Source organism: Crocodylus siamensis, chromosome 4 (assembly GCF_052110815.1).
Source record: "Crocodylus siamensis isolate JL-2025a chromosome 4, ASM5211081v1, whole genome shotgun sequence".
NCBI classification, from domain to species: Eukaryota; Metazoa; Chordata; order Crocodylia; family Crocodylidae; genus Crocodylus; species Crocodylus siamensis.
Genome location: NC_143398.1, coordinates 13,928,396 through 13,949,023, shown reverse-complemented (window position 1 = coordinate 13,949,023; position 20,628 = coordinate 13,928,396). Strand labels below are relative to the sequence as shown.

Below are 20,628 nucleotides of genomic sequence, written 5' to 3'. Positions count from 1 at the left end.
CTATGATACTGATAACCACCGCATTAGCACCCAGAAACTGATAACCACCTCATTTTGCACTTAGGATCCAAACTAAATCACATGTGTGTGAATTGTCTTCCAGTGCCTTGCCAAAATTCTTCCTGTGTGTCCAGAAGGGCAGATAAATTCTATCATAATTCACTGTGAAAGAACCAGAGGTGATCAGTATACTGTAGGTCAATGGCCAGTGAGATAGGCCACCAGAAATCCTAATGGAGGGAGGCAGTACCAGCAAGGTCTTGGTAATTCAGGTAGTTGCTTAGACCCAGGGGAGCTTAATTCCAGTGTAGTTGCTTAGACCCAGGGAAGCAGACTTGAATGATTATCTTGCAAGTTACCTCCTTATGGAGCTGGGTAATTTTTTTGTTTGATAGAAAGGATTTATTTTGTTGGAAAACAGTTTTGGAGGCACCCAAGCTATTTGTGAAATCTGGTCAAATTCAGCAAACAATTTTGGCCAAAATTTGGGAGGTTGGAGCGGGGTGGAGGGTGTTGAAGATGCCAAAACATTTCATTATGATATTTTCAAATGAAAGATTTTGTTTTGAAAATTCCAAAGTATCCCAAGCAATCGGCATAGCTTACAACAGACACTGATGCAACTTCATAGTGCCCACTGCTGAACTGTCTAGGTTGGATTTTGAGACTAAGTGTACATCTCCCAAGTCTTCGGCAATCCCTCACAGTTGAGGATGATTGTCTTCCATGATTGTCTTATCTTTGGGTATGAAGATGGCTGATCTGGAATTAACAGACTCTACTGCAGCTCGGACATGTGTCCATGTGGTGTGTGTGGCTCTGGATTCTTCATTTGTTATAGTGGTGACCTCTACTTGCCATGTCACAGCAGCATCAACAGAGATATGCAGATTTTCAGGAGAGAAACCATTGCCATCTGCTGTCCTCACATCTTGGTGGTACTGCTGCTGCTTGGTCCACGATAGCTTATTCATCAGATTTACCCCTGCTTATTTCACAATTTACCTTCCCTGAAGGTCATTCCACTATCTGCTACCTGTGCACATGCTGGGTAGCAGTACAGCTCTGCCCCACAGGTCTCTCAAGTACAATGTAGTGCAGTATAAAGATACCCAAGATGGGCTAGCTCAGGCACTGAAAGCACATGAAACTCTGCATGGGCTAATTTACCTGGCTGAGAAGGCAGGGTACAGGCTAGCTTGGGTATCTCTAAGTAGCCCTCTGTTGTGCCATGTTGATAAAGCCTTAGGACTCAAATGTACAGTAGCGCTTTGATGGGTTTGGTTCCCCACACCCCCATCCTTCAAATGAAGGTTTGGAAACTTGCTGGTGGTATATGTAGTTGTATGAACCAACTATGTAGGGATGCTGATGGGATCCAGCTGCACTGAGAATCCATGTCCTTTGAAGTAAAAGCTAGAGCAAACAGCAGCACAGCTTGTCTTTTAATTGAGTAACCCACTCTGAATTAACGGGCTTGTGAACTATCTGGGTGTGAATGATTTGGGTTCTACTGTATTGGATTGTACAGCTCCCACTGACTTGTGAGTGCCTAGCCTTGGTCTCCCCATCTGCAGAACAGTGTCCAGATACCCTGATGATGGGCACACCATAAACAACCCGATGAGATGGGTATCCACTTATTTCATATGGGTGCTGCAGCTTAACCAAAGTCTAGAAAACACTTTGCAAGCCTGTCATGAAAAAGGAAGCGGACTCCTGATCCATCAGGACGCTTAAGTACGTCTGTAACTCTAAACCTGAGTGGTCCTTTTGAAGTCATCACAGCACACCAAGAATGTTGAGAAAATCCAGTTTCATAGGTATGGCTTTATAGCACTTTTAGGAGTACCACGGATGGTGCAGTTTATTGTTCTTTCCAGACATAAAGGAACCAGTGCTTGACTGCTAGTTGAAGTGGGAAAGTGGACATTTGTCAGGTTTAATTGCTACAAAGGCACCAGAGCGCAGCCACTTAAAGTATTACCCTGTATAAATAAAATAACTAACAAACGCATAGAGTAACCCCGTCGTCTCAAAGACTATTGCTTGGGATCTCTTTTCTCTCCACTTACCCAGCAGCTGTATCCACCCTCAGAGTCTGGCTCCTCAGGGTCCCAGTCTAGTGTAAAATTCTCAGTGATCTCACTAGAAGCAAGTGCAGACCCTCTAGTGCCTGCCTCTACTTTCACATCTTGTGTGAGCAGCAAGCAAAAAGTGAGTGCCTGATCCAAAACCCTTTGAAGTCAGCTTAACATTGACTCCACTGGGCTTTGGAGCAGGCCCTCAATTCCTGGCTTTCCTAAAAGCAAGTAGGCCCCCTGCAGCTGATGACACCTCCATATAAAGAATGTCAATATAGTAGAAATTATGTTGTAATTGTTCTCTAACATTTATGTATGGAAGTACTTAGTGGACCATCAGATGGGAGACACTTTTAAGGAATGAAAAAAATCCACATAGAAAATGAAAATATAAGATCATTTCAGCACAATGCATATTTTACAGTTATGGGTATGATCTGTCCTTACTTGCCACCCATTAGAGCTGTTCTGTTTAAAAACTGAGTTTCACTACTTGAATGCTTCATAGTATACTATATGTTCTTTCTTTGCAAGGAGTGGGATGCACATTATGTTTATAGATTTAGTTTCAGATTATACACAGCCTCAGATATACTGGCTCGTTTAGTAAGAGCCTGTTTCCCTCTGTCAATCACAGTGTTACAATTTATAGTGAAACAATAAAAAGTTAAAGTGATTATAAGAAGAGAAGGCCAACACTGAAAGGATTGTATCAGTGTGTAATATAATAACTGAACACATACAAGTAACAAATATAAGATAAGGGAAGAGGCTGAAGGCAAAGGAAAAAGTCAAACATTTTAGGTGGCATGTTGGATTTAAGCCCATACATCATAAGTGATGATGATGATAAGCCTTAGCACTTCTATCAGTAAAACTCAAGGTGCTTTACAAAAGATACCAGTATCTTCATCCCCATATTACACACGGGTAAACAGAAGCACAGGGGGACAAAGGACCACATCTATGGCACTGATTAAGCACCTAAACTGGCTTAGTCACTGAAATGCAATCCTAGTCCATCCTGTTCAAGTCATTGTTAATGAATCTACTTTTTTGAGACTAAAAAAACACCAAGGGGGACTGAGAACTTCCCACTTCTGGATTAAGTGCTTCAGGTACTTGAGTGGGGTGGAATGAGATTGGAGCCACAGTCCAACTTCTTTTAGGAACCAAGTAGATGGAACAGTATCTTGCCTGTAGGGACTTGCCCAAAGTCACTCCATGGCTGTAAGCAGACCCGGGTCTTCTGAGTTGAGTTCCAGGAAGTGCTGGGTTGCTGACATAAGGTCCTTGCAGGATAGTGGCCAACATGTAGGTGGTGATTAAAACAATTCCTAAAACACTGTGCAAATAAAATGTGGCTGTTGGGAAGGTATATAGAGTTCTCCCTTTTCCTGCTGCCTGTGGATTTAATGCATTTTGGATCCAACTACGCATCATTAATCACAACGTGGAATATTTAAGCTGGAGGTCAGCCACAGGGGGCCAGCTATGAACATATGGGATTTATCTATATCCCTCCTACATAAGGATGTAGTATACTAGAATTGAGCCGGGGAGTATCTACATCTACAGTATTCTGTTTTTTTCCAGCGTTCTTTGTGATTTGATTCAGAACCATTTCCGTTCATCACATACTTAAAAAGAGAGGAAACCAAGGTGGCATCCTGATCCTCATTATTGATACACAGGAAAACTCAGAGGAAATCCCTTTTACGCCCCAGGCTTTGTGAAAAGAAAATCCTGAAAACTAAAATTTAATGTTGTACAGCTCCTATATGGCAGCTGTTTGTTCTGATACTTAATTGATGTCTCAGCAGATTTGTGGTATGGAAAAAAAGGCCACAACAACCCACAATCCTGTTGGTTTTAATTTAAGAAATTTTAAAAGTCTAGAAAATGATGTTGAAAAAGAGTGTATTTAAACAATGAGGTCCAGAGTCTCATCTGATATAAATCAATGTTTCTCCTTTGAAATCAGTGAAACAATATTGGCTTATACCCGCTGACTCTGTGTCCCACGTTGTTTTTGCAACAGAAAATACATTATTATTACCTGATATTGTTTTACAGTTGTGTCTAGAGGCCAAGGTCAGGATGCTGCACAATCCCTGCCCCAAACAGTTTACAATTTAAGTAATGGATAATTTTTTCTTTACTTTTGCCTTTAGATTTTAAAAGATGTATAGCTACAAACAGGAAAAAAATTCCAGATACTAAATAGAAAAAGACCAAGTGATCACATTACTTCTGTCTCCTGATGTTAATGAAGTGAAATGACGATATACTTTTGGCTATAAATATCAATAAAAAGGAGGTATAGCTTATTAAATATTTCCAAGATATCTTTCAGTCTTGGAGTTCCTCTGAAGTACAGCCAGTTTTTTCCTGCATTCCAGTACAATATTTGCGAGAGAAGATGATAGCTTCTTAAATGTTTCCAGAGGGACCCACTCTGGGGTTAGTGCATAAGAGAATGAATGAGGAGTCGGGACAGTCAGAACTTGTTCCTAGCCACCACGGATCTGTCATTTCAGCTTTCTGTGTCTTCCATCCTTTGTCCTTCAAGTCTATGGAGAGTGTCAAATTGTCAAGGCTGCACTTTCTCTAAGTGCCTAGCATAATGGTGACCCAGTTTTCTTTGGGATCTCTAAATGTCATTACAGGAAATAGTTAATAGATACAAAAATATGTGAAACATAAAAAAAAATGTTAAGGGTAAGTGAGAGGCAAGAATGTCTTAGGCTGATAGCTTTTATTAGATCAACTGTATAGCTGGTCATTCATGAAGGATGTCTTACATTTGAAAGCTTGTCTAACTCCATACCAACAAAAGCTATCATGCTAAGAAATCCTTGCCTCTCACATAATTTCTGGACCATCGTGGCTACAATATGATTCTTAGGCAAGGGACAGAAATTACACACAACCTGGTTTAAATGATCAGAAACTGGTTTAAACCTGTAGCAAAACAGAAGCTCAGTGCACATAAACCAATTTCAAAATGGCTGAAACTGATTTAAGATAAATCTGGCTGAATGTAGTATCAGGCTTAACTGATTTGGGTCAAACTGGTTTATGACCCCTTCCTGGTTCAAGTTAAATCACAGTCCCCCAGCATCCCAGCATGCTTTGCAACCCTGGGCCTGGCTGTGCCGTCTGCTCCAGAGAGCAGGGCTGACCCCACCCCTCTGATCCCTAGCTGGAGCAGTGAGGGCCGGCTGACAAGGGGGGCGGGGGCAGCCTGGTTGGAGATGCACAGAGGGAACAGCTTGCGGGGGAGGGACTGTTTCCCTAGGCAAACCCCTTTTTAAACTTGCTGCTGGCTGCAACTGTGGGCCACAAATCCCAGAGGCACCTGGAAGCAGAAAGAGGAAGTGATGATCGACCCTGCAAAGTGCTGTTGCTGTAATTCTGGAGTGCAAATCCCAGAGACCTTAGGGGCAGCAGGAAGAGGAAATACATACACCCAGAGAGCTGTACTCTAGCATGCTCAGGCTTCTGGCCTGAGCCACTGCAGGCATGTGGCTGCATTTCATACATTCATAGATGTAGGGTCAGAGGTGACCTGAGCAGATCATCAGGTCCAACCCTCTGCTATGGGCAGGAATGAATACTGGGCTCATGTGACCCCCACTAAGTTAAGAGGTTCGCACCTCTTGCAGCCCCAGCAGAGCCCACGCAGTTGCCAGCTCCCGCAGGCAACCCAGGCTCGACCGCAGCTACTGGCCCTGCTCTCCCCAAGACAAAGCGAAAGGTGTTTGTTGTGGGAGACTCCATCCTGCGGGGCACTGAGGGGGCAATCTGCCGCCCCGACCCCTTAGCCCGGGAAGTCTGCTGCTTCCTGGAGGCCCGTATCCGAGACATTGTGGAGAGGATCCCGCAGCTCCTCCGGCCTACAGACCACTACCCCATGCTCCTGATTCATGTGGGCACCAATGACACGGCTCAGAGCACCCCCAGCCAGGTCACGAGGCGCTACAGGGAGTTGGGAGCGGGGCTTAGGGGTCTGGGAGCTCAGGTGGTGTTTTCGTCGATCCTCCCAGTCTCAGGCTATGGGCTGAGGAGGGAGAGGAGGATCCATGCGTTGAACCAAAGACTGCGGTGCTGGTGTTATTGGGAAGGCTTTGGCTTCCATGACCACAGCCCGCTCTTTGGAGAGAGAGGCAGCGAGCTGCTGGGAAGAGATGGCCTCCACCTCTCTCCCCTGGGGAGGAGGCTCTTCTCAGCCAGGCTGGCTGACCTGCTCCACCGGGCTTTAAACTACGGCCGCTGGGGGATGAGGGGACTACTGCCCCTGCTGGCCCGCTGAACGGCCCTTGCAAAGCCAGCGGACCAAGGCACTTAAAGGGGCACTTAAGGGAGCCCACCCCTGCCCCAGCCCTGGCACAATCTGTGGGCAAGGCAAGAGCCCCCAAGGGCACACTTGCCTGCCTGTACACTAATGCCAGGAGCCTGGGCAACAAGCAGGACGAGCTCGTCCTCCTGCTCAGTGCAAAGAAATATGATGTCATTGGGATAACAGAGACCTGGTGGGACTCCACCCATGACTGGACCACGGGGATAGAGGGCTATACCCTGTACAGGAGGGATCGTGTTGACAAAAGGGGCGGGGGTGTAGCTCTCTATGTGAAGGAAAGCTACATGTCCCTGCAAGCTGATGTTGGCGACCGGCATGGACAGCTAGAGACCCTCTGGGTAAAAATTCGTGGGGAATTCGGCACAGGGGACACAACGGTGGGAGTCTACTACAGACCTCCCACTCAAAGTCCCGAGCTTGACCAGGAGTTCGCCCAGGGAACTGACTGAGGCCGCTTGCTCCAGGACCGTGGTTGTCATGGGTGACTTCAATTACCCGGACATCTCGTGGGAAGATCACTCAGCTAAATCTGAGCGGGCGCAAAGCTTTCTCTCATGCGTGGATGACCTCTACCTGACTCAAGAAGTCTATGGGCCAACGAGAGGCAAAGCGCTGCTTGACCTGGTACTGGCTACGGGGGACGACCTAATCGGCGACCTAGTGATTGATGGGAAGTTGGGTGACAGCGACCACGAGCTGATCACCTTCACCATCCGCCGTAAAGCTGGCAAGTCAGTCAGCAACACAGAAGTCCTTGACTTCAGAAAAGCCGACTTTGACAAGCTCAAGAGGCTAGTCAGTCAGGCCCTCAGGGACCATGACCCCAGGGAGATGGGAGTTCAAGAAGAGTGGTTGCTTCTCAAGGAAGCGATCCTCAGTGCACAAGCTAAATCTATTCCAACACAGAGGAAAGGCAGCAAGAAGGCACAGCAGCCCCCCTGGCTCTCCAGGGACCTAGCGGACCTCCTGTGGCTAAAAAGGAAAGCCTACAAAGGATGGAGGACGGGATTCACCTCCAAGGAGGATTACTCCGCGCTGGTCCGGTCCTGCAGGGAGCAAACCAGGAAAGCCAAGGCTGCAACTGAACTCCAACTAGCTTCAGGCATCAAGGACAACAAAAAGTCCTTTTTCAGATATGTGGGGAGCCGGAGGAAAAGCAAGGGCAATGTTGGACCCCTGCTAAACCAGATGAGGCAACTGACAACTGACGCCCAGGAAAAAGCCAACCTATTAAATAGGTACTTTGCGTCAGTCTTTCATCAGTCACACGGGATGCCCATGCCTGATATGGGACAGGGAAATCTGGGTGAGGGGGATCCCCTACCCTCCATCAATGCTGACCTCGTGAAGGAACACCTTGAGAAGCTGGATACCTTCAAGTCAGCTGGCCCTGACAACCTGCACCCCAGGGTACTCAAGGAGCTGGCGAGCGTCATAGCCCAGCCCCTGGCACGGGTCTTTGAAAACTCCTGGCGCTCTGGTGTAGTGCCCGAAGACTGGAAGGCCAATGTGGTGCCGATCTTCAAGAAAGGGAGGAGAGTGGATCCGGCTAACTACAGGCCCATTAGCCTGACTTCTATCCTGGGGAAGATCTTAGAAAAGTTTATTAAGGAGGCCATCCTTGAGGGACTGGCCCAGGCTAACATCCTAAGGGACAGCCAGCATGGGTTTGTTGTGGGTAGGTCTTGTTTGACCAATCTCATTTCCTTCTATGACCAGGTGACCTATCACCTGGACAAGGGAGAAGAGATTGATGTCATATATCTTGACTTCAAAAAAGCTTTTGATCTGGTATCCCATGATCACCTCTTGGCCAAACTGGCCGGTTGTGGCTTTGGCTCCACCACGATCCGCTGGCTGGGAAATTGGCTTCATGGTCGGACCCAGAGGGTTGTGATTGATGGCAGTCACTCATCGTGGTTGCCCTGTGACCAGTGGGGTCCCTCAAGGCTCTGTCCTGGGACCCATACTGTTCAACATCTTCATTAACGAAGTGGACATTGAAGTCAGGAGTAGACTGGCCAAGTTCGCCGATGACACCAAACTTTGGGGCAAAGCATCCATGCCAGAAGATAGGCGGGTGATCCAGGCTGACCTGGACAAGCTCAGCAAATGGGCAGACGAGAACCTCATGGTGTTTAACACCAAAAAATGCAAGGTTCTCCACCTTGGGAGGAAAAACCTGCAGCACCCTTATAGGCTCGGCAGTGCTACGTTGGTTAGCACTACAGAAGAAAAAGACTTGGGGGTCATCATTGACCACAAGATGAACATGAGCCTCCAATGCGATGCTGCGGCTAGTAAAGCGACCAAAATGCTGGCTTGCATCCATAGATGCTTCTCGAGCAAATCCCGGGACGTCATTCTCCCCTTGTACTCGGCCTTAGTGAGGCCACAGCTGGAGTACTGCGTCCAGTTTTGGGCTCCACAATTCAAAAAGGATGTGGAGAAGCTTGAGAGAGTCCAGAGGAGAGCCATGCGCATGATCAGAGATCAGGAAAACAGATCTTACAATGACAGGCTGAGAGCCATGGGACGCTTTAGCCTGGAAAAGCGCAGGCTCAGGGGTGATCTGATGGCCACCTACAAGTTTATCAGGGGTGACCACCAGGATCTGGGGGAACATCTGTTCACCAGAGCGCCCCGTGGGATGACGAGGTCGAACGGTCACAAACTCCTGCAAGACCGTTTCAGGCTGGACATAAGGAAGAATTTCTTTACTGTCTGAGCCCCCAAGGTCTGGAACAGTCTGCCAGCGGAGGTGGTTCAAGCACCTACGTTGAACACCTTCAAGAGTAAATTGGATGCTTATCTTGCTGGGATCCTCTGACCCCAGCTGACTTCCTGCCCTTTGGGCAGGGGGCTGGACTCGATGATCTCCCGAGGTCCCTTCCAGCCCTAATGTCTATGAAATAAGCTCATATGACCTCAGCTAGGTAATTATCCAGCCTCCTTTTAAAGACTCCTAAGGTAGGAGCCAGCACCACTTCCCTTGGAAGCTGGTTCCAGATCCTGGCTGCCCTGACTGTGAAGTAGTGCTTCCTGATGTCTAGCCTGAACCTACTCTCAATCCGCTTGTTGCTGTTATTCCTTGTTACTCTGGGAGGCACTCGGGGGGAACAGGGTCTCACCCATTCCTCTCTGGTCCCCCCTGGTAAGTTTATAGACTGTCACCAGGTCCCCTCTCAGCCTTCTCTTGCGAAGGCTGAACAGGTTCAGGTCCTATAGCCTGTCCTCGTAGGGCCTGCCCTGCTGCCCCCGATCATGTGAGTGGCCTCCTCTGGACCCTCTCGATGCTGGCCACATCCCTCCATAAGTGTGGCGCCCAGGATTTCCTGAATCAAAGGTAAATAAATGTCTGTTCACTTCTGTTTCAATTTGATCTGTGCAATTTAGACTAACCTGCCAAGACTGAATTGATTCAGCTCCCGGCTTTTTGAGTGTCTGTATCTAGCTCTACACTACCATTAAGGCTATGGACATGCAACCAACTTACCACAGGGCCAAAGGACCCCTGACCTAACTTGTATTAGCTACCGTATGGTACATGATTTTACCTGTGGAAGTGGAAGTTAAACTCCTGTAGCATAGCTCTAAGTGAAAAAGGGGTAAATTACCACAGTTCAGTTTTCACTTACCATGTAGTAGGCATATGCACTTCAGACTAGCTGATGCCCAGTTAAGCCCCACCTTGTTTTACCCCTCAGTAAAGTATGTATATACCCATGCCCTTAAGTGGCAAGGCAGACATTTGGAAAAGCCAGGTTATGGTTGTCCATGCAACATGAATTCACTTTCCTTGTGCAATGAGTTTGAATGTCTGCTTGTGTATTATTTTATCCAAAGGACCCAGCTTTACTCAGTGCATAGGATGGATTGCGCTCACTGAATGGACAATGGTTCCTTATTTGTCTTAAAAGTTTTCATTCAATGTTTGACCTCTTATCATGTTGAGTGCACACTGTCCAAACATGCACCGATTACAAAATTGCTACTTTTTCTTGTTGCTTTCCGTGTAGTATCTGAGTACTCCATGTATATGAACAAATGTACTTTCCCAAAAATCCTTGTGCGGGGAACTGCTATCACCTCTGTTTTACCGATTGGAGGAGGGGGGCTGAGATACTAAATGAAATTGTCGAAATTGTGAACTAAGGCTTGAGGCCTACTCAATCTGAGATGCTGACAGGCTGGTTTGTGAGAGTACATTGCATTTGATAGCATTTTGTTTTGTTTGATATTATTTGTATTGCGTTTAGACCATTGGATTCTAGCATCTGAGGTTCATTCACTTGCTCTTTACCAGTGTTATATATGCTATCAGCTGCCCAGTGCCCTTCTGCGCTCTACGTTGGATGGACAGCCAGGCAGAAAGGGCACCAAGCTGACATCAAGTCCAGAAACACATGCAAATTTATGGCAAAACACTTTAGTTTCCCTGGACATCCTGTCACAGGCCTCAGAGTAGCTGTTCTTAAAATTTTAACTGTGGAACAAGAAATCATCCACAGACTGGATTGTGTGACGTATACAATAAATAGGGACTACAGATTCTTATCCCATTGCCTGGATTAGCTTTTATGTCCCTGTGGGTTTATTGCTTTGTGTTCTTTCCAGCCCCTTCTGCTCATCTCAGCATTGCCCTCTCCCTTTGCCCACCCCCGTCCCTGTCTTTTATATTTAGATCATTCCTATCTGATAGCCTGTTTCCTGCATGCCCTTTCCTAGCATCTGTTGAAGTGAGCTGTGACTCATGAAAGCTTATTTATCTCTGATCAGTTAGTCTATAATATACATGTTGAACCCCCCAGCTTGCAGGCCAGATTCAGCCTGCAGGGCTCCCCATGGGTCCGTGGCATGCTAGATTGGGCACACAGGAGCCATGGGGTCCAATCCTGACCCAGAATGATGGTGTAGGGCCCCAGGGCGTGATGCTGGAGCTGGGCAGGAGTGGCGCAAGGGCCTGATCTGAGCATGCAAGCCTGATCCTGGCATGCAGGGTCAGATTAGGGTGGTCATTTATACTTTCAATGCTTTGTCCCCTGTCCATTTCTGAATGAAGGACAGCAGAAAGTCCTGTTTTTCAGTTCATTGGTGGAAATATGTCAATCATTTGTCCTTGTGATTCTGTTGGCTGTGCTAAAGGGCGGGTGGCGCACAGCCAGGAGAGGTGTTCGGATTCATCCAGGGAGGGGTGGAAGGAGGGAGGGAGGTAGTAGCTCCGCCCCTTGCTGCTGATTGGCCACAGGGCGCAATGGCTACACCCCTCGCTGAGGAAGGGGCGGCCCCACCTTCACCACTGCTTGGCCAAGGGGCTGTCCTGTATTCCTGGGATGCATCAGTGGCCACCCTAGGTGCAACCCAGCCTGCAGACGGGCCCTGCACCTCTCATCTTGGCCCATGGGGCCAAAAGGTTGCAGAGCGCTGGTGCATAAGGTGCACATCTACTCTGCCTTCTGCCATGTGTCCCGGTGGGATCCCAGCACTCCTGCCGTTCTGAATTCTAGTGTTTCAAATGGGGCACCTGGGAAATAAGGATCGCACAATTACCGGCCACCCTTGAAAAACGCTGGTTTAAGTGACTTCCACGGGAACTTGGTGGCAGTCCTATTTCATAGTAAAGAAATAGTTTTATGAAGCACCCAGGCATCTTTAGTGACCTCCAGTGTCAACCTACACCCAAGTGCCAAGTCATCCTGTCCGGGGATAAGGATAGCTTACCTTGGTGGGGAAAAGAAAATCCAGTGCTTTCAACTGCACCCTAATCCACATCACCCCTTGGGGAGCATGGACATGCTGGGTAGAAAGAATGCCACCTAATGAGCCGCTAGCACCATGTCTGCCAGTTACTGCTACTGCTGCCTTTTTTTTTAATTCTCCCATATTCAATATTGCTTAATACTCAACACTGCTTAGCTAATTAGGTCACAGCCCCAGATATTGGTTGAGTGCCTATCCCTGTCCTCAGCACGGCTCGAGATGCTGCAGTCCTCACAGCCAGGACTGAGTGGGATCCAAGCCCATGACTGAAAAATAAAAAAATAAAAGTTTCCTAGTGATGAATATACACAGGGGCTGGCGGACTCCAAGTATGCACACCATTTTTTCCAATGAGCACGTCATCCCAGAAGGTTCATTTTTTATTGTGCATTCCCAAAAACTATCCGTAATATCATTCCAGATTCTCCCTCACTTCTCCACCAAGCATTACTTGTTATGAAACAAGGTTTCGTAACCTATTGTACCTCTGTCCTTTCAGAAAATCTCTAATGAACCATGAGATCCTTGCAGGATTGGGGCTGGGGGGGGGGGTTCATTTTCATTTCGGGGGTGGTACCTATATCAGGAGGGGCTGGGGTGGAGCAGTAACATTTTTGGACAAAGAAAAGACAGAAGAAAGAAATGAGGGAAAGAGAAGTTAAACAAAAACCCAGTTTGCAATTTCTCCTCTGCAGGAACCAAAAAGGGGAATGAGTCATTTTCTCAAGCGAAACAGGTCACCCAAGGGGTTTAATGCCTCGGCCTGCCTTTTTCCCTCCCCCACCCCAGGCTTAAATTCACTGCAGTTTAATCCTAGCTGTGTTCTCTTGCAAGAGAGAAACCACCACGAACAATGTCAGGGAATGAGCCCCGATTTACGGTTCTCAACCTGTGCGTAACACCCGAACGCTTTGGAATTACACTGGCAACATGAAACTCGTGCTTTTCTCTTCTGTTGAACCCTCTCCCAGGCCCAGCATCCTTCCGTCGGTGGGAGGTACGGCCACGCAGACAACCGATCGGCCGGCTAAGGTGCCCGCTCACAGCGCTAGCTCGCCACTGCCTCTTCCCCGGTGAGGAATCCCTGGCTGACAGCGGGGAAAACCACCACCTCCTCATTGCCTCAGTGTTGCACCCTCACGCTCATGCGCCTGTGTAGCCAGACCCTCGTTTGTAGCGCCGCTCGGTGCTCCAGGCCTCGCTGTGCTCGGTGCTGTACAAATTCTTGCGGAGACAACCTCTGCCCCCAAGAGTTTACACGGTGAAAGGACAGCGGGTGGGCAGAAGATGTTTTGAACCTATATTTTACTGATGATGAAACAGCAGAGAGAGTAGGTGATTTACCCAAAGCCATTGGGAGATCCTGCCGGAGCCACAGAAATGATCCCACATCTCCCCGAGTGCCATGCCAGGGCTTTGGCGGCACAAGGCCGGAGCGCACCACTCCCGATGCACCGCCACAGGCCGTCACGGGGGTGCGCGCGCACACACACACTCGCACACACACACACACGCACGCACACACACACGTCTTCTTTCAGTCCCTGTCGTGTGGCGGACTCTGGTTCTCAGGAACACCCCCCCCCCCGGCCTGTATTCACACCCCACGCCTGCATTACACGCGCAAGTCTCTCACACGCTCCTTCCTTCACAGAGCCACAAAGATCCCCCCCGCCCCGCTTGCGTTCACCCCGCACTGCGTTTCCCCCCGACCCCGGTGCCTCCATTCATTCACGGCGCACAACAAAGGCCGAGGCCGGGCGGGGAGCGGGGAGCGGGGCGGAGCCGCATCCCCGGCTCGGCCCGCCCCGCCCTTTCCACGAGCCGGGCTGGGCGTGAGCGAGCGCGGGCGGGCAGAGCCGAGCCGGGCCGGGCCGGGCCGAGGCGACCGCGCGGGTGCGGGTCCGGGTCCGAGAGCAGCGCCCGGGCCGGGGAGCCGCCGGGTGTCTGAGGCAGAGCCGCGCGGAGGCGAGGTCGGTTTCGTGCCCGTGTGTCTCCCTCTCGCTGTCTCTTACTTCGCACACAAAGGCTCCTGCTCTGCGGGGCGGGCGGGGGGGCCCGACCCTCCCTCCCAGGACAAGAAGAGGGGCTCAGGGCCAGGGTGGGGGGTACCTTCCACGCTCCGCGACTGCACTTACTTGAGAAGAAATAGATTTCTTTAAAAAAAAAAGCCCAAACCCTCTCCCTTGTGCTGCCAGGGTGCCCATGTGAGTCAGGGAAGCAGCGGCAGGTCGGGGGCTCTCACTGAGGAAAGTTCCCTCCCCAGCCCCTGGGCAGGGGGAATGGCCTTTGCCTCCCACCCCCACAGCCCCCAGGGGCTCTTTGTCCGCCCTGCTTTTGGGGGTGTCTGTTAGTGCCGCGAGACAAGGAGGGAGAGCGGATCACCCCTTTGGGAGGACAGGATGCTTCATGAATCCCTGGGGCGGATCCTGAGCTAAATCTAGTTCTGCAGCCAGGGATCCTGGGCAGGGAGGCATTGAAATCTGGAGAAGGATGGTGATTTTTTTTTTTTGTTTAATGGAGGGTTTTCCTTGCTTTTTGGGGGGCGTCCACACGTTGCAAAGCTCGTGGAGTATTTTTGTGCGCCAGCAGGATCTCCGAAGTAACTTCTGCCTCTGTTTCCTGACTCTCCTTCCAGCCTCTCTTTCCTTTTCTGTTTAATTCTTGAAAGACTAAAAGGAAGCTGCATGCCGCTTTCTTTCTTTTTCTGTGATTCACTGACAGATGTGGATACTGTAGGTGGGTTGGTCTTCGTTACTTAATCCTGCCACCGAAGAATGATTTCCTGTAAAATATTATATAATATGAACATCTTGAGAGGTGATCTGTAAGAATGTCTGCTCATGACTGTAATTATGATGGACCAGGGCAAGAGGGATGGGTATCCCTTATCAGCCATACAGACTTACGGCGGGAGGGGGAATCCCTTGGTAGTAAGTCATAAATACACGTCCTTTCTGTCTGTTGGTTTCTGTCTTATGATTCTGTCAGCATTTCCCGTAACGGACTTGGGGGTTTAATTCGATTTTTTTTTTTTTTTTCATAGCAGGTTGTATAGAAATCTAGTATAATGGTAATAGCACAAATGCCCTTTTGTTATTAAAATGTGTACTTTGAGATGGTGGTGGTTAGAAGAAAGGGGCATGTAACTTTAATATTAAAACTTACTTTTTTCATTGCTTGGTGCCTCGATTTTGAGGTGTGCAAGAGCTGTCCGTGATACGGGGTGTGCGGGCTTGACGACCCTGTTAGCGTTTTCCTTACAAAGTGGCACAAGATGCGCGTGTTGTGCCTGAAGTTGAGCACACGTGTCCATCTGTAGCAAAGTTAGAAGGGGATGGGAACATGCAAGTTTCAGTTTTGCTGAGACTTTCCATGGTAAAATTAAAACGTGGTAATGAGAAACGTATTCTGGAATGAGTTTAATTGAGTTGCGTGCAGTTCATGATGAAAACATTTTTCATCGAGACACTTTTGGCAGTAGGCTGTTACTCATTTTGATATGTGAATACGTGTATCAAGTCCTATGGCAGTGACTAGGATATTTTTCACTACTGTTATTAATTTGGCAGAATTAGGGAAACATATTGTGTACATTTGAGTAGTTGCTCGTGGTTTTTGTGTGAGCCTGTAGGCACTTAAAGGAAACACAGATAAACGCCTTCTCTAAGTTACTTTTTGAAATGAAGTGGGCAGTCGCAACATTTCACCTTTTAACCATGCGTTGCATGGTACCATGCGGAGGGGTGATGCATCCTGAGAGCGATAAGTGCTTGCTTGCTGTCAGCGGCAACTGGCTCAGTATCAACAAACAGTTGTTTGCTCACCTAAATGCATCTTAGTCATTATTACAAATATTCAGAAACATTGCTCCTCTCCCTTCTTTTCCTCCCTTTGTTGCATCAAAGCAACTTTGGGTCAACTTGATCCTGAGTGTTAGTCTGTTGACGTCAGTGGAATTGTGCCAGGGATGATTTTGGCATGCTGAGCCTGACTTCTGTTCTTCAGGACCTAAGAAATTCAGTGTAATATTACCCAAGTGCTGAGGATAAAATAGTAGTATTACTTATTACACTGTTACAGTGATGCGTAATAAGTGCTAGGGCAGAGAGGAAAGACGGCTTGGAAGCTTCCAGTCCCACTCTCTTTATTCTTTCCACTTACTTTCTCCCATCCCTTAATTTACCATCATGCTTTTTTTTTTTTTTTTTGTATTTCCTCAGTCTTGGCATCTTTTTCTGTCTTCATAATGCAGTAGAACTTCCTCTGAACTCCACTTCACCTTGAGCACTTGCTGCTTTTCAGAGTAACTGTACCGAGGCACCTTGCAGTAACGGTTCACAGCTTGGTAAGTGAAGAAGTTCTGGCCCTGAATGTCTTTGCTGTCCCCAGGAGAAATGCATGACTTATTTTGTCACACGCTGATCTGTGCAGTCACGATACTGAGTGCTTTTGCTGAGGGCCAGAGTTTTCTTTTAGAAAGTTGTCTAATGTAGCTGCCAAGCATGGGACAGCCTGGGTGAACAGGTCCAAAGGTTCAATGAATCTTTTTTTTTTTTTTTTTTCCTATACCATTGTATGAAGGTAAGGTATCAGTGCTTTGCCAAGGAGATGCCAAGGAGGAGTGTTGTTTTACAGGGTTGGATACAGCATTCTTCATAAGGGCAGAGGAAGCAGAACTGTGTACAAGGGAAGAAAGAGTTGGGGCAAAAGTGAGTTTTTTGTGCACTAGCTACAGAAAAGGGAGAGGTAGAAAGATGCAACTAAGGGGAAAGGAATAGGATAGAATATGAGTGGCAAACTCAGCAAAACAGAATGGTTTGAAGCTGGGATCATGGAGTATTCCTGAAGGATGCAGTTCTGTATTGAAGAGATGGTTCAAATGAGAGTGAACTCTCACTTAGGTATTTGTGGCCTCCGCTAGCCTTATATCTGACTACCTCAGAATTTTTTTTTAATGTATTCATCCATACAACATATTGGTGAGGTAAAGAGGTGTTATTTTCTCCCTTCTCTGCATTTTACAGATGAGAAGGCTAAAGCACTAAAAATTTACTGACTTGTTCCAGGTAGCAAAGAAGGGACTTGTGCCCTGGTCTCTCAAGTGCTTGGCCAGTGCTGTAACCTTCTAATCAGCCTTTCTCTTTCCACAAATTGTGAGAAATGAAGCAAAGTGACATGGCTCAGTCTGACTGAGTAGAAGGGCATGGAAACCAGTTTGCCTTGTTGGATGTGGTGCCAGTCATTGTGGTACATATAGTGGTCCATGTGAATTTGTACTTCACGTGACATTTCATTAGAGGGGCCACAAGGCTAAGGAGTTGCTGAATTGGCAGGTGTTTCCCGGGAAGTTTTTTTGAGGCACAACTCATTTAGGAGAGGAGGAATGTCCTGGGAAGCACTTTGCTTTCTACTCAGCGGCATGTACAAATAGGTCTCTTGGCCAGGCATTGGGAACGTGATTGCTCTGTTCCATCTGTTACATGCACCTGGGAACCATTCATTGCAACATGTTTCCTATATTGCTTTGAGGGCAGACTCTAATTCCCAACAGATTTATCATTCCGTTAAAAAAAAATGGCAAGAAACAGGTCATGCAGTTGCCTAGTCCCCTACCTGCTCACTAATGTAGATGCAAAAACAAAACAGTTTTTATTCATCTGTGTTTTGTCCCAGCTGTGAGCTGTATGGTAGTACAGAACTGAGCCCAGAACTTTTCTGTAGGGAGAAATCTTTGAAAATGACTTAAACTTGAGAGCAGGAAGTCCTGTTATGTCTGAGAGGAGAAGAAAGGAGATGGCTTAGTTCTGTAATGGTCATCTTCAGATCTCTTATAGAGAACCCAGGTGGTACTTTTAACATTAGTGATTTCAGGAGTAAGGAGGTCTGAAACAATTCTCTCTCACACAACATTGAAGTTGGGACTTGGGTAGTTTTGCAAAATACGTTTAATCCTTGCTGTTTATTGCACAACATGTTTCAAACTGGCAAGCCACCTCTGTATACAACTCTGCCATGAAATGTCTATGCAGAGAAAAGATGTTGGTAAAGCAGCAGATTTTTTTTTTTTTTTTAATTTCAAGTTTCCAGATTGTGGGTATCAATAAATACTTTGCAAGGACTTCGGGGGGGGGGGTTGTCTCCCCTCAGGTGAGCCCAGTATTTTGAACAAAGAGGCTGTCACTCCCTGCCCTCCCCTGGCAAGCTGGTGTTTCTAATGGCCTGCTGCAACTCACCTGCTTCGTCTTGCACTCCACCTCCTTTGATTTACCATCTAGTAAATCGTCAACCAGTTCAGATGTCAGTTATTTCCCAGCTATGGAAGAGACTGCAAACACTGCCCTTTGTGCCACTTTCCTGCTTCCTTTGAGAAACCCAGGGTTATTATGCCTTGGCTGTCTGGATTCATGTTGGTAGACCTTACTGCCTTTTGGACAGGGGCATGATGTTTTCTAAAGAAAAGGTGAAGCAATGCAGTCAGTTAGGAATCAAGTGACATTTTTGAAAGTGAAAGTGCCTCTATATCCTAATGTAAGGGCAGCACCTCTACTCGCAAGGGGGATTATAGGTTTTGTATTCCCTCTGCTAGCATATCCCAGTTTTCCACCATATCGGCCCATTGTGACAAGCTGTGTGGAAGTAGCAAGAAGGGGCTTTGGAGTGGTTCTTTCCACTGGAAGTATTGGATGACTTCACCCATGGCTTTATAGCATCACTTTGGTCCTCCACATTCAAAGGAATTTCAGCTTTGCAGTAAGTTAGGACACTGAAATCTGCAGGATCCTTCCCAGGGAATAACCTCATGTCTAATTGTGGCCGATTTCACTTCCTTTGGCTCTGCAATCAAAGTGCACCTCAGTGCTAGATATACGATCTGTGAAATGGGCTAGCATTCCTGTGGGTTTCCTTTCCCAGAAAGTAACTTAGCTTATTTGTTCCCCCTCTCTCTGTAGAAAGGATCTAGCTTGTCCCAGCTGGTGCCAGCTAACTCAGAGCCCAGTTGCATCTTCTCAAGGAATCGGAGCCAGTCAAAGGTAACTTATACCAATGGCATCCAGTGAAGATTTTTTTTTCTTTGGCAAAAGGGAGGGTATTGGGGTTTTTATTAGGGGATATAATGGAATGATTCTTTCAGTGCCTGGTGGGTACAGTGAATGGGCATTCATGTGACCTTGTGTATATATGCCATCTTTTGTTCTACTGAAAATAATGAAATAGAATTAACAGCCCTGGGTATTCAAGAGGACGTGATGAGAAGTGGGTCAGGCATGTTCTTTTCTACATAAATACTGCTCAGATTTAGGCCAGCATCAATGTAGAATACTTGTAAACAACCATCAGAGATTTCTAAACAGGCAGCACATCTGAAAACCCAAGCTGTGTTGGACCCTTTGCCCAGTAGAGCACTTCACATCCATTTGCAATTTCTTTAGTTTACTTTGCACATTTAATACAGTGCTGGGGGCGGGGGGAACAAGTCTTATTGTTTGGTAGGTCTGGCTAGAAGCAAGGAATTTAGTCTGGTAAATTTTAGTGTATACTGGCAGGACAGGTTGCTGAATATAAAATAAGTGAATCATCCTTGGTACATTGATCTACTGTTTTAGATAGGAAAAAAATAGTTCTTCCCTTGGTCTCCCTGTATTTATTCGCAGACAAATGGATGATGCATCCCACAGCTTTGTTGCAGATGCCCCTTATTTGGCTGCTTTGTCTGTGCTCTACTTAAGTTTGTACTCTCTCTGATACAGAGTTTGGGTCCAAATCTTTAAGTGATGAGACATGTGAGGCTGGAGAGCCACATTCACGTGTAGCCTGGCTGAACTTTTGAAACAGTCAGGTTGGATTATGATAATATTCCATTATGTAGCACCTTTCCCAGGCAATTTGTCCTTGAATATGAGCTATACTGGACAAGGTACATTTTCCAGTTTAAGACCAAACAAAACTCTTCATTAAATCTCCTTCCCCCAACAAAACAGCAGGCAAATGTCATTGCCATTTTTGTGTTTGGAGTCTTCCTTGAGTTTTGAAAAGAACACAAGTGAGGAGGAAAATTGAATTGGGGGCCCCTTTGGTACCGTCCTTTATAACATATGGAAGGCCTGAAAGAAATTTTCCAGGGCCTCTTAAAAACTGGTTTGCTTTTAGAAATACATTTTTAAAAATGTCCCTTGCACTGAAGAAGACCTTCAGCATCGCTTTTTGGAGAAGTTCTTGGGGTCTAACCCTGCAAACTCATGTGCAAATAACTTAACTTAGATGAACTGTCCCCGGTTCAGTGGAGTGACTGGTATCTTTGCAGCTACTTGTATGTTTATGCTTGAAGGATTTGTTGTTAAGGCCTTCAAAGAAAAGGTGGGAACGACAAAGTATTTAACAAAAATTTTTTCTTTGGGCCTTTATGTTATTGGGGCTGGG

At 47.0% G+C, this 20,628-nt stretch overlaps 1 protein-coding gene across 5 annotated transcripts in view; it reads left to right on the top strand.

The window, feature by feature from the left end:
* Window positions 1–20,628, top strand: part of FAM107B (family with sequence similarity 107 member B) — a 204,771-nt gene that overhangs the window by 112,583 nt on the left and 71,560 nt on the right. Inside the window, exons 1-3 of one of the 5 annotated variants that reach the window (XM_090041837.1) lie at window positions 14,008–14,180; window positions 16,431–16,555; window positions 19,161–19,241. The exons of 1 other annotated variant lie outside the window; for it this stretch is intronic. The gene's annotated coding sequence lies outside the window, so the exon portion shown is untranslated. Of the gene's footprint in view, window positions 1–14,007; window positions 14,181–16,430; window positions 16,556–19,160; window positions 19,242–20,628 lie in introns of those variants that run through there. 3 more of the 5 variants (XM_090041839.1, XM_090041838.1, XM_090041836.1) reach the window with 3 other exon arrangements.